The sequence below is a fragment of the Oncorhynchus mykiss genome, chromosome 20, assembly GCF_057628025.1.
Source record: "Oncorhynchus mykiss isolate SJ-2025 chromosome 20, ASM5762802v1, whole genome shotgun sequence".
NCBI classification, from domain to species: domain Eukaryota; kingdom Metazoa; phylum Chordata; class Actinopteri; order Salmoniformes; family Salmonidae; genus Oncorhynchus; species Oncorhynchus mykiss.
In genome coordinates this window covers 47,609,534-47,622,446 of record NC_143041.1, presented here as the reverse complement: position 1 = coordinate 47,622,446, position 12,913 = coordinate 47,609,534, and positions in this window count along the sequence as shown.

Here is a 12,913-nt window from a genome sequence, read left to right as displayed (position 1 = left end):
CCAGTGATGGGGGTGGGGGTGTAGATGAGGCTGGGTCTAGTCAGGTTATAGATGTTGGTGTAGATGAGACTGGGTCTAGTCAGGTTATAGATGGTGGTGTAGATGAGGCTGGGTCTAGATGGGGGTGTAGATGAGGCTGGGTCTATTCATGCCAGTGATGGTGGTATATATGAGGCTGGGTCTAGTCAGGCTATAGATGGTGTTGATGAGGCTGGGTTTAGTCAGGCTATAGATGGTGTAGATGAGGCTGGGTCTAGTCAGGTTATAGATGGTGGTGTAGATGAGGCTGGGTCTAGTCAGGTTATAGATGTTGGTGTAGATGAGGCTGGGTATAGTCAGGTTATAGATGTTGGTGTAGATGAGGCTGGGTCAAGTCAGGTTATAGATGGGTGTGTAGATGAGGCTGGGTCTAGTCAGGTTATAGATGGTGGTGTATATGAGGCTGGGCCTAGTCATGCCAGTGATGTTGGTGTAGATGAGTCTGGGTCTAGTCATGCCAGTGATGGGGGTGGGGGTGTAGATGAGGCTGGGTCTAGTCATGCCAATGATGGGGATGGGGGTGTAGATGAGGCTGGGTCTAGTCAGGTTATAGATGTTGGTGTAGATGAGACTGGGTCTAGTCAGGTTATAGATGGTGGTGTAGATGAGGCTGGGTCTAGTCAGGCTATAGATGGTGTTGATGAGGCTGGGTTTAGTCAGGCTATAGATGGTGTAGATGAGGCTGGGTCTAGTCAGGTTATAGATGGTGGTGTAGATGAGGCTGGGTCTAGTCAGGTTATAGATGTTGGTGTAGATGAGGCTGGGTATAGTCAGGTTATAGATGTTGGTGTAGATGAGGCTGGGTCAAGTCAGGTTATAGATGGGTGTGTAGATGAGGCTGGGTCTAGTCAGGTTATAGATGGTGGTGTATATGAGGCTGGGCCTAGTCATGCCAGTGATGTTGGTGTAGATGAGTCTGGGTCTAGTCATGCCAGTGATGGGGGTGGGGGTGTAGATGAGGCTGGGTCTAGTCATGCCAATGATGGGGATGGGGGTGTAGATGAGGCTGGGTCTAGTCAGGTTATAGATGTTGGTGTAGATGAGGCTGGGTCTAGTCAGGTTATAGATGGTGGTGTATATGAGGCTGGGCCTAGTCATGCCAGTGATGTTGGTGTAGATGAGTCTGGGTCTAGTCATGCCAGTGATGGGGGTGGGGGTGTAGATGAGGCTGGGTCTAGTCATGCCAATGATGGGGATGGGGGTGTAGATGAGGCTGGGTCTAGTCAGGTTATAGATGTTGGTGTAGATGAGACTGGGTCTAGTCAGGTTATAGATGGTGGTGTAGATGAGGCTGGGTCTAGATGGGGGTGTAGATGAGGTTGGGTCTAGTCATGTTATAGATGGTGGTGTAGATGAGGCTGGGTCTAGTCATGCCAGTGATGGTGGTATATATGAGGCTGGGTCTAGTCAGGCTATAGATGGTGTTGATGAGGCTGGGTTTAGTCAGGCTATAGATGGTGTAGATGAGGCTGGGTCTAGTCAGGTTATAGATGGTGGTGTAGATGAGGCTGGGTCTAGTCAGGTTATAGATGGTGGTGTAGATGAGGCTGGGTCTAGTCAGGTTATAGATGTTGGTGTAGATGAGGCTGGGTATAGTCAGGTTATAGATGTTGGTGTAGATGAGGCTGGGTCAAGTCAGGTTATAGATGGGTGTGTAGATGAGGCTGGGTCTAGTCAGGTTATAGATGGTGGTGTAGATGAGGCTGGGTCTAGTAAGGTTATAGATGGTGGTGTAGATGAGGCTGGTCTAGTCAGGCTATAGATGGTGGTGTAGACGAGGCTGGGTCTAGTCATGCTATAGATGGTGGTGTAGATGAGACTGGGTCTAGTCAGGTTATAGATGGTGTAGATGAGGCTGGGTCTAGTCAGGTTATAGATGGTGTAGATGAGGCTGGGTCTAGTCAGGCTATAGATGGTGGTGTAGATGAGGCTGGGTCTAGTCAGGTTATAGATGGTGGTGTAGATGAGGCCTGGTCTAGTCAGGTTATAGATGTTGTAGATGAGGCTGGGTCTAGTCAGGTTATAGATGGTGGTGTAGATGAGGCCTGGTCTAGTCAGGTTATAGATGGTGTAGATGAGGCTGGGTCTAGTCAGGTTATAGATGGTGGTGTAGATGAGGCCTGGTCTAGTCAGATTATAGATGGTGTAGATGAGGCTGGGTCTAGTCAGGTTATAGATGGTGGTGTAGATGAGGCCTGGTCTAGTCAGGCTATAGATGGTGGTGTAGATGAGGCTGGGTCTAGTCAGGTTATAGATGGTGGTGTAGATGAGGCCTGGTCTAGTCAGGTTATAGATGGTGGTGTAGATGAGGCTGGGTCTAGTCAGGTTATAGATGGTGGTGTAGATGAGGCTGGGTCTAGTCAGGCTATAGATGGTGGTGTAGATGAGGCTGGGTCTAGTCAGGTTATAGATGGTGTAGATGAGGCTGGGTCTAGTCAGGTTATAGATGGTGGTGTAGATGAGGCTTGGTCTAGTCAGGCTATAGATGGTGGTGTAGATGAGGCTGGGTCTAGTCATGCCAGTGATGGTGGTGTAGATGAGGCTGGGTCTAGTCAGGCTATAGATGGTGGTGTAGACGAGGCTGGGTCTAGTCAGGCTATAGATGGTGGTGTAGATGAGGCCTGGTCTAGTCAGGCTATAGATGGTGTAGATGAGGCCTGGTCTAGTCAGGTTATAGATGGTGGTGTAGACGAGGCTGGGTCTAGTCAGGTTATAGATGGTGGTGTAGATGAGGCCTGGTCTAGACAGGTTATAGATGGTGGTGTAGATGAGGCTTGGTCTAGTCAGGCTATAGATGGTGGTGTAGATGAGGCTGGGTCTAGTCAGGTTATAGATGGTGGTGTAGATGAGGCTGGGTCTAGTCAGGCTATAGATGGTGGTGTAGATGAGGCTGGGTCTAGTCAGGCTATAGATGGTGGTGTAGACGAGGCCTGGTCTAGTCAGGTTATAGATGGTGGTGTAGATGAGGCCTGGTCTAGTCAGGTTATAGATGGTGGTGTAGATGAGGCTGGGTCTAGTCAGGCTATAGATGGTGGTGTAGATGAGGCTGGGCCTAGTCAGGCTATAGAGGGTGTAGATGAGGCTGGGTCTAGTCATGCCAGTGATGGTGGTGTAGACGAGGCTGGGTCTAGTCAGGCTATAGATGGTGGTGTAGATGAGGCTGGGTCTAGTCAGTTTATAGATGGTGTAGATGAGGCTGGGGCTAGTCATGCCAGTGATGGTGGTGTAGATGAGGCTGGGTCCAGTCAGGTTATAGATGGTGGTGTAGATGAGGCTGGGTCTAGTCAGGTTATAGATGGTGTAGATGAGGCTGGGTCTAGTCAGGTTATAGATGGTGGTGTAGATGAGGCCTGGTCTAGTCAGATTATAGATGGTGTAGATGAGGCTGGGTCTAGTCAGGTTATAGATGGTGGTGTAGATGAGGCCTGGTCTAGTCAGGCTATAGATGGTGGTGTAGATGAGGCTGGGTCTAGTCAGGTTATAGATGGTGGTGTAGATGAGGCCTGGTCTAGTCAGGTTATAGATGGTGGTGTATATGAGGCTGGGCCTAGTCATGCCAGTGATGTTGGTGCAGATGAGACTAGGTCTAGTCATGCTAGTGATGGGGGTGGGGGTGTAGATGAGGCTGGGTCTAGTCATGCCAATGATGGGGATGGGGGTGTAGATGAGGCTGGGTCTAGTCAGGTTATAGATGTTGGTGTAGATGAGGCTGGGTCTAGTCAGTTTATAGATGGTGTAGATGAGGCTGGGGCTAGTCATGCCAGTGATGGTGGTGTAGATGAGGCTGGGTCCAGTCAGGTTATAGATGGTGGTGTAGATGAGGCTGGGTCTAGTCAGGTTATAGATGGTGGTGTAGATGAGGCTGGGTCTAGTCAGGTTATAGATGGTGGTGTAGATGAGGCCTGGTCTAGTCAGGTTATAGATGGTGGTGTAGATGAGGCCTGGTCTAGTCAGGTTATAGATGGTGGTGTAGATGAGGCTGGGTCTAGTCATGCTATAGATGGTGATGTAGATGAGACTGGGTCTAGTCAGGCTATAGATGGTGGTGTAGATGAGGCTGGGTCTAGTCAGGTTATAGATGGTGGTGTAGATGAGGCTGGGTCTAGTCAGGTTATAGATGGTGGTGTAGATGAGGCTGGGTCTAGTCAGGTTATAGATTGAGGTGTAGATGAGGCTGGGTCTTGTCAGGCTATAGATGGTGGTGTAGATGAGCCTGGGCCTAGTCAGGTTATAGATGGTGGTGTAGATGAGGCTGGGCCTAGTCAGGTTATAGATGGTGGTGTAGATGAGGCTGGGTCTAGTCAGGCTATAGATGGTGGTGTAGATGAGTCTGGGTCTAGTCAGGTTATAGATGGAGGTGTAGATGAGGCTGGGTCTAGTCAGGCTATAGATGGTGGTGTAGATGAGGCTGGGCCTAGTCAGGTTATAGATGGTGGTGTAGATGAGGCTGGGCCTAGTCAGGTTATAGATGGTGGTGTAGATGAGGCTGGGTCTAGTCAGGCTATAGATGGATGTGTAGATGAGGCTGGGTCTAGTCAGGCTATAGATGGTGGTGTAGATGAGGCTGGGTCTAGTCAGGCTATAGATGGTGGTGTAGATGAGGCTGGGTCTAGTCAGGCTATAGATGGTGGTGTAGATGAGACTGGGTCTAGTCAGGCTATAGATGGTGGTGTAGATGAGGCTTGGTCTAGTCAGGTTATAGATGGTGGTGTAGATGAGGCTGGGTCTAGTCAGGTTATAGATGGTGGTGTAGATGAGGCCTGGTCTAGTCAGGTTATAGATGGTGGTGTAGATGAGGCCTGGTCTAGTCAGGTTATAGATGGTGGTGTAGATGAGGCTGGGTCTAGTCAGGTTATAGATGGTGGTGTAGATGAGGCTGGGTCTTGTCAGGTTATAGATGGTGGTGTAGATGAGGCTGGGTCTAGTCAGGCCATAGATGGTGGTGTAGATGAGGCTGGGTCTAGTCAGGTTATAGATGGTGGTGTAGATGAGGCTGGGTCTAGTCAGGTTATAGATGGTGGTGTAGATGAGGCTGGGTCTAGTCAGGCTATAGATGGTGGTGTAGATGAGGCTAGGTCTAGTCAGGCTATAGATGGTGGTGTAGATGAGGCTGGGTCTAGTCAGGCTATAGATGGTGGTGTAGATGAGGCTGGGTCTAGTCAGGCTTTAGATGGTGGTGTAGATGAGGCTTTGTCTAGTCATGTTATAGATTGTGTAGATGAGACTGGGTCTAGTCAGGTTAGAGATGGTGGTGTAGATAAGTCTTTGTCTAGTCATGTTATAGATGGTGTAGATGAGACTGGGTCTAGTCAGGTTATAGATGAGGCTGGGTCTAGTCAGGCTATAGATGGTGGTGTAGATGAGGCTGGGTCTAGTCAGGTTATAGATGGAGGTGTAGATGATTCTGGGTCTAGTCAGGCTATAGATGGTGGTGTAGATGAGGCCTGGTCTAGTCAGGTTATAGATGTTGTAGATGAGGCTGGGTCTAGTCAGGTTATAGATGGTGGTGTAGATGAGGCCTGGTCTAGTCAGGTTATAGATGGTGTAGATGAGGCTGGGTCTAGTCAGGTTATAGATGGTGGTGTAGATGAGGCCTGGTCTAGTCAGGTTATAGATGGTGGTGTAGATGAGGCCTGGTCTAGTCAGGTTATAGATGGTGGTGTAGATGAGGCTGGGTCTAGTCAGGTTATAGATGGTGGTGTAGATGAGGCTGGGTCTTGTCAGGTTATAGATGGTGGTGTAGATGAGGCTGGGTCTAGTCAGGTTATAGATGGTGTAGATGAGGCTGGGTCTAGTCAGGCTATAGATGGTGGTGTAGATGAGGCTGGGTCTAGTCAGGTTATAGATGGTGGTGTAGATGAGGCCTGGTCTAGTCAGGTTATAGATGTTGTAGATGAGGCTGGGTCTAGTCAGGTTATAGATGGTGGTGTAGATGAGGCCTGGTCTAGTCAGGTTATAGATGGTGTAGATGAGGCTGGGTCTAGTCAGGTTATAGATGGTGGTGTAGATGAGGCTGGGTCTAGTCAGGCCATAGATGGTGGTGTAGATGAGGCTGGGTCTAGTCAGGTTATAGATGGTGGTGTAGATGAGGCTGGGTCTAGTCAGGTTATAGATGGTGGTGTAGATGAGGCTGGGTCTAGTCAGGTTATAGATGGTGGTGTAGATGAGGCTGGGTCTAGTCAGGTTATAGATGGAGGTATAGATGAGGCTGGGTCTAGTCATGCCAATGATGGGGGTGTAGATGAGGCTGGGTCTAGTCAGGCTTTAGATGGTGGTGTAGATGAGGCTTTGTCTAGTCATGTTATAGATTGTGTAGATGAGACTGGGTCTAGTCAGGTTAGAGATGGTGGTGTAGATAAGTCTTTGTCTAGTCATGTTATAGATGGTGTAGATGAGACTGGGTCTAGTCAGGTTATAGATGAGGCTGGGTCTAGTCAGGCTATAGATGGTGGTGTAGATGAGGCTGGGTCTAGTCAGGTTATAGATGGAGGTGTAGATGATTCTGGGTCTAGTCAGGCTATAGATGGTGGTGTAGATGAGGCCTGGTCTAGTCAGGTTATAGATGTTGTAGATGAGGCTGGGTCTAGTCAGGTTATAGATGGTGGTGTAGATGAGGCCTGGTCTAGTCAGGTTATAGATGGTGTAGATGAGGCTGGGTCTAGTCAGGTTATAGATGGTGGTGTAGATGAGGCCTGGTCTAGTCAGGTTATAGATGGTGGTGTAGATGAGGCCTGGTCTAGTCAGGTTATAGATGGTGGTGTAGATGAGGCTGGGTCTAGTCAGGTTATAGATGGTGGTGTAGATGAGGCTGGGTCTTGTCAGGTTATAGATGGTGGTGTAGATGAGGCTGGGTCTAGTCAGGTTATAGATGGTGTAGATGAGGCTGGGTCTAGTCAGGCTATAGATGGTGGTGTAGATGAGGCTGGGTCTAGTCAGGTTATAGATGGTGGTGTAGATGAGGCCTGGTCTAGTCAGGTTATAGATGTTGTAGATGAGGCTGGGTCTAGTCAGGTTATAGATGGTGGTGTAGATGAGGCCTGGTCTAGTCAGGTTATAGATGGTGTAGATGAGGCTGGGTCTAGTCAGGTTATAGATGGTGGTGTAGATGAGGCCTGGTCTAGTCAGATTATAGATGGTGTAGATGAGGCTGGGTCTAGTCAGGTTATAGATGGTGGTGTAGATGAGGCCTGGTCTAGTCAGGCTATAGATGGTGGTGTAGATGAGGCTGGGTCTAGTCAGGTTATAGATGGTGGTGTAGATGAGGCCTGGTCTAGTCAGGTTATAGATGGTGGTGTAGATGAGGCTGGGTCTAGTCAGGTTATAGATGGTGGTGTAGATGAGGCTGGGTCTAGTCAGGCTATAGATGGTGGTGTAGATGAGGCTGGGTCTAGTCAGGTTATAGATGGTGTAGATGAGGCTGGGTCTAGTCAGGTTATAGATGGTGGTGTAGATGAGGCTTGGTCTAGTCAGGCTATAGATGGTGGTGTAGATGAGGCTGGGTCTAGTCATGCCAGTGATGGTGGTGTAGATGAGGCTGGGTCTAGTCAGGCTATAGATGGTGGTGTAGACGAGGCTGGGTCTAGTCAGGCTATAGATGGTGGTGTAGATGAGGCCTGGTCTAGTCAGGCTATAGATGGTGTAGATGAGGCCTGGTCTAGTCAGGTTATAGATGGTGGTGTAGACGAGGCTGGGTCTAGTCAGGTTATAGATGGTGGTGTAGATGAGGCCTGGTCTAGACAGGTTATAGATGGTGGTGTAGATGAGGCTTGGTCTAGTCAGGCTATAGATGGTGGTGTAGATGAGGCTGGGTCTAGTCAGGTTATAGATGGTGGTGTAGATGAGGCTGGGTCTAGTCAGGCTATAGATGGTGGTGTAGATGAGGCTGGGTCTAGTCAGGCTATAGATGGTGGTGTAGACGAGGCCTGGTCTAGTCAGGTTATAGATGGTGGTGTAGATGAGGCCTGGTCTAGTCAGGTTATAGATGGTGGTGTAGATGAGGCTGGGTCTAGTCAGGCTATAGATGGTGGTGTAGATGAGGCTGGGCCTAGTCAGGCTATAGAGGGTGTAGATGAGGCTGGGTCTAGTCATGCCAGTGATGGTGGTGTAGACGAGGCTGGGTCTAGTCAGGCTATAGATGGTGGTGTAGATGAGGCTGGGTCTAGTCAGTTTATAGATGGTGTAGATGAGGCTGGGGCTAGTCATGCCAGTGATGGTGGTGTAGATGAGGCTGGGTCCAGTCAGGTTATAGATGGTGGTGTAGATGAGGCTGGGTCTAGTCAGGTTATAGATGGTGTAGATGAGGCTGGGTCTAGTCAGGTTATAGATGGTGGTGTAGATGAGGCCTGGTCTAGTCAGATTATAGATGGTGTAGATGAGGCTGGGTCTAGTCAGGTTATAGATGGTGGTGTAGATGAGGCCTGGTCTAGTCAGGCTATAGATGGTGGTGTAGATGAGGCTGGGTCTAGTCAGGTTATAGATGGTGGTGTAGATGAGGCCTGGTCTAGTCAGGTTATAGATGGTGGTGTATATGAGGCTGGGCCTAGTCATGCCAGTGATGTTGGTGTAGATGAGTCTGGGTCTAGTCATGCCAGTGATGGGGGTGGGGGTGTAGATGAGGCTGGGTCTAGTCATGCCAATGATGGGGATGGGGGTGTAGATGAGGCTGGGTCTAGTCAGGTTATAGATGTTGGTGTAGATGAGGCTGGGTCTAGTCAGTTTATAGATGGTGTAGATGAGGCTGGGGCTAGTCATGCCAGTGATGGTGGTGTAGATGAGGCTGGGTCCAGTCAGGTTATAGATGGTGGTGTAGATGAGACTGGGTCTAGTCAGGTTATAGATGGTGGTGTAGATGAGGCTGGGTCTAGTCAGGTTATAGATGGTGGTGTAGATGAGGCCTGGTCTAGTCAGGTTATAGATGGTGGTGTAGATGAGGCCTGGTCTAGTCAGGTTATAGATGGTGGTGTAGATGAGGCTGGGTCTAGTCATGCTATAGATGGTGATGTAGATGAGACTGGGTCTAGTCAGGCTATAGATGGTGGTGTAGATGAGGCTGGGTCTAGTCAGGTTATAGATGGTGGTGTAGATGAGGCTGGGTCTAGTCAGGTTATAGATGGTGGTGTAGATGAGGCTGGGTCTAGTCAGGTTATAGATTGAGGTGTAGATGAGGCTGGGTCTAGTCAGGCTATAGATGGTGGTGTAGATGAGCCTGGGCCTAGTCAGGTTATAGATGGTGGTGTAGATGAGGCTGGGCCTAGTCAGGTTATAGATGGTGGTGTAGATGAGGCTGGGTCTAGTCAGGCTATAGATGGTGGTGTAGATGAGTCTGGGTCTAGTCAGGTTATAGATGGAGGTGTAGATGAGGCTGGGTCTAGTCAGGCTATAGATGGTGGTGTAGATGAGGCTGGGCCTAGTCAGGTTATAGATGGTGGTGTAGATGAGGCTGGGCCTAGTCAGGTTATAGATGGTGGTGTAGATGAGGCTGGGTCTAGTCAGGCTATAGATGGATGTGTAGATGAGGCTGGGTCTAGTCAGGCTATAGATGGTGGTGTAGATGAGGCTGGGTCTAGTCAGGCTATAGATGGTGGTGTAGATGAGGCTGGGTCTAGTCAGGCTATAGATGGTGGTGTAGATGAGACTGGGTCTAGTCAGGCTATAGATGGTGGTGTAGATGAGGCTTGGTCTAGTCAGGTTATAGATGGTGGTGTAGATGAGGCTGGGTCTAGTCAGGTTATAGATGGTGGTGTAGATGAGGCCTGGTCTAGTCAGGTTATAGATGGTGGTGTAGATGAGGCCTGGTCTAGTCAGGTTATAGATGGTGGTGTAGATGAGGCTGGGTCTAGTCAGGTTATAGATGGTGGTGTAGATGAGGCTGGGTCTTGTCAGGTTATAGATGGTGGTGTAGATGAGGCTGGGTCTAGTCAGGCCATAGATGGTGGTGTAGATGAGGCTGGGTCTAGTCAGGTTATAGATGGTGGTGTAGATGAGGCTGGGTCTAGTCAGGTTATAGATGGTGGTGTAGATGAGGCTGGGTCTAGTCAGGCTATAGATGGTGGTGTAGATGAGGCTAGGTCTAGTCAGGCTATAGATGGTGGTGTAGATGAGGCTGGGTCTAGTCAGGCTATAGATGGTGGTGTAGATGAGGCTGGGTCTAGTCAGGCTTTAGATGGTGGTGTAGATGAGGCTTTGTCTAGTCATGTTATAGATTGTGTAGATGAGACTGGGTCTAGTCAGGTTAGAGATGGTGGTGTAGATAAGTCTTTGTCTAGTCATGTTATAGATGGTGTAGATGAGACTGGGTCTAGTCAGGTTATAGATGAGGCTGGGTCTAGTCAGGCTATAGATGGTGGTGTAGATGAGGCTGGGTCTAGTCAGGTTATAGATGGAGGTGTAGATGATTCTGGGTCTAGTCAGGCTATAGATGGTGGTGTAGATGAGGCTGGGTCTAGTCAGGTTATAGATGGTGTAGATGAGGCGGGGTCTAGTCAGGCTATAGATGGTGTAGATGAGGCTGGGGTCTAGTCAGGTTATATATGGTGTAGATGAGGCGGGGTCTAGTAAAGGCTATAGATGGTGTAGATGAGGCTGGGTCTAGTCAGGCTATAGATGGTGTAGATGAGGCTGGGTCTAGTCATGCCAGTGATGGTGGTGTAGATGAGGCTGGGCCTAGTCAGGCTATAGATGGTGGTGTAGATGAGGTTGGGTCTAGTCAGGTTATAGATGGTAGTGTAGATGAGGCCGGGTCTAGTCAGGTTATTGATGGTGTAGATGAGGCTGGGCCTAGTCAGGCTAGTGATGGTGGTGTAGTTGAGGCTGGGCCTAGTCATGTTATAGATGTTGTAGATGAGACTGGGTCTAGTCAGGTTATAGATGAGGCTGGGTCTAGTCATGTTATAGATGGTGGTGTAGATGAGGCTGGGTTTAGTCAGGTTATAGATGGTGGTGTAGATGAGGCTGGGTCTATATGGTGGTGTAGATGAGGCTGGGTCTAGTCATGCCAGTGATGGTGTAGATGGTGGTGTAGATGAGGCTAGTCATGCTATGGAGGTGTAGATGGTGGTGTAGATGAGGCTGGGCCTAGTCAGGCTAGTGATGGTGGTGTAGATGAGGCTGGGTCTAGTCATGCTATAGATGGTGGTGTAGATGAGGCTGGGTCTAGTCATGTTATAGATGTTTGTGTATATGAGGCTGGGCCTAGTCATGCCAGTGATGGGGGTGGGGGTGTATATGAGGCTGGGTCTAGTCAGGTTATAGATGTTGGTGTATATGAGGCTGGGTCTAGTCAGGTTATAGATGTTGGTGTAGATGAGGCTGGGTCTAGATGGTGGTGTAGATGAGGCTGGGCCTAGTCAGGCTATAGATGGTGTAGATGAGGCTGGGTCTAGTCATGCCAGTGATGGGGGCGTAGATGAGGCTGGGTCTAGTCAGGTTATAGATGGTGGTGTAGATGAGGCTGGGTCTAGTCAGGTTATAGATGGTGTAGATGAGGCTGGGTCTAGTCAGGTTATAGATTGTGGTGTAGATGAGGCTGGGTCTAGTCATGTTATGGATGGTGTTGTAGATGAGACTGGGTCTAGTCATGCTATGTATGGAGGTGTAGATGAGTCTGGGTCTAGTCAGGTTATAGATTGTGGTGTAGATCAGGCTGGTCTAGTCATGTTATGCTATGGATGGTGGTGTAGATGAGGCTGGGTCTAGTCAGGTGATGGAGGGTGGTGTAGATGAGGCTGGGTCTAGTCAGGCTATAGATGGTGGTGTAGATGAGGCTGGTCTAGTCAGGTTATAGATGGTGGTGTAGATGAGGCTGGGTCTAGTCAGGTTATAGATGGCGGTATAGATGAGGCTGGGTCTAGTCAGGTTATAGATGGCAGTGTAGATGAGGCTGGGTCTAGTCATGCCAGTGATGGGGGCGTAGATGAGGCTGGGTCTAGTCAGGTTATAGATGGTGGTGTAGATGAGGCTCGGTCTAGTCAGGTTATAGATGGCAGTGTAGATGAGGCTGGGTCTAGTCATGCCAGTGATGGGGGCGTAGATGAGGCTGGGTCTAGTCAGGTTATAGATGGTGGTGTAGATGAGGCTGGGTCTAGTCAGGTTATAGATGGCAGTGTAGATGAGGCTGGGTCTAGTCATGCCAGTGATGGGGGCGTAGATGAGGCTGGGTCTAGTCAGGTTATAGATGGTGGTGTAGATGAGGCTGGGTCTAGTCAGGTTATAGATGGTGGTGTAGATGAGGCTGGTCTAGTCAGGTTATAGATGGCGGTATAGATGAGGCTGGGTCTAGTCAGGTTATAGATGGCGGTGTAGATGAGGCTGGGTCTAGTCATGCCAGTGATGGGGGCGTAGATGAGGCTGGGTCTAGTCAGGTTATAGATGGTGGTGTAGATTAGGCTGGGTCTAGTCAGGTTATAGATGGTGGTGTAGATGAGGCTGGGTCTAGTCAGGTTATAGATGGTGGTGTAGATGAGGCTGGGTCTAGTCAGGTTATAGATGGTGGTGTAGATTAGGCTGGGTCTAGTCAGGTTATAGATGGTGGTGTAGATGAGGCTGGGTCTAGTCAGGTTATAGATGGTGGTGTAGATGAGGCTGGTCTAGTCAGGTTATAGATGGCGGTATAGATGAGGCTGGGTCTAGTCAGGTTATAGATGGCGGTGTAGATGAGGCTGGGTCTAGTCATGCCAGTGATGGGGGCGTAGATGAGGCTGGGTCTAGTCAGGTTATAGATGGTGGTGTAGATGAGGCTTGGTCTAGTCAGGTTATAGATGGTGGTGTAGATTAGGCTGGGTCTAGTCAGGTTATAGATGGTGGTGTAGATGAGGCTGGGTCTAGTCAGGTTATAGATGGTGGTGTAGATGAGGCTGGGTCTAGTCAGGTTATAGAT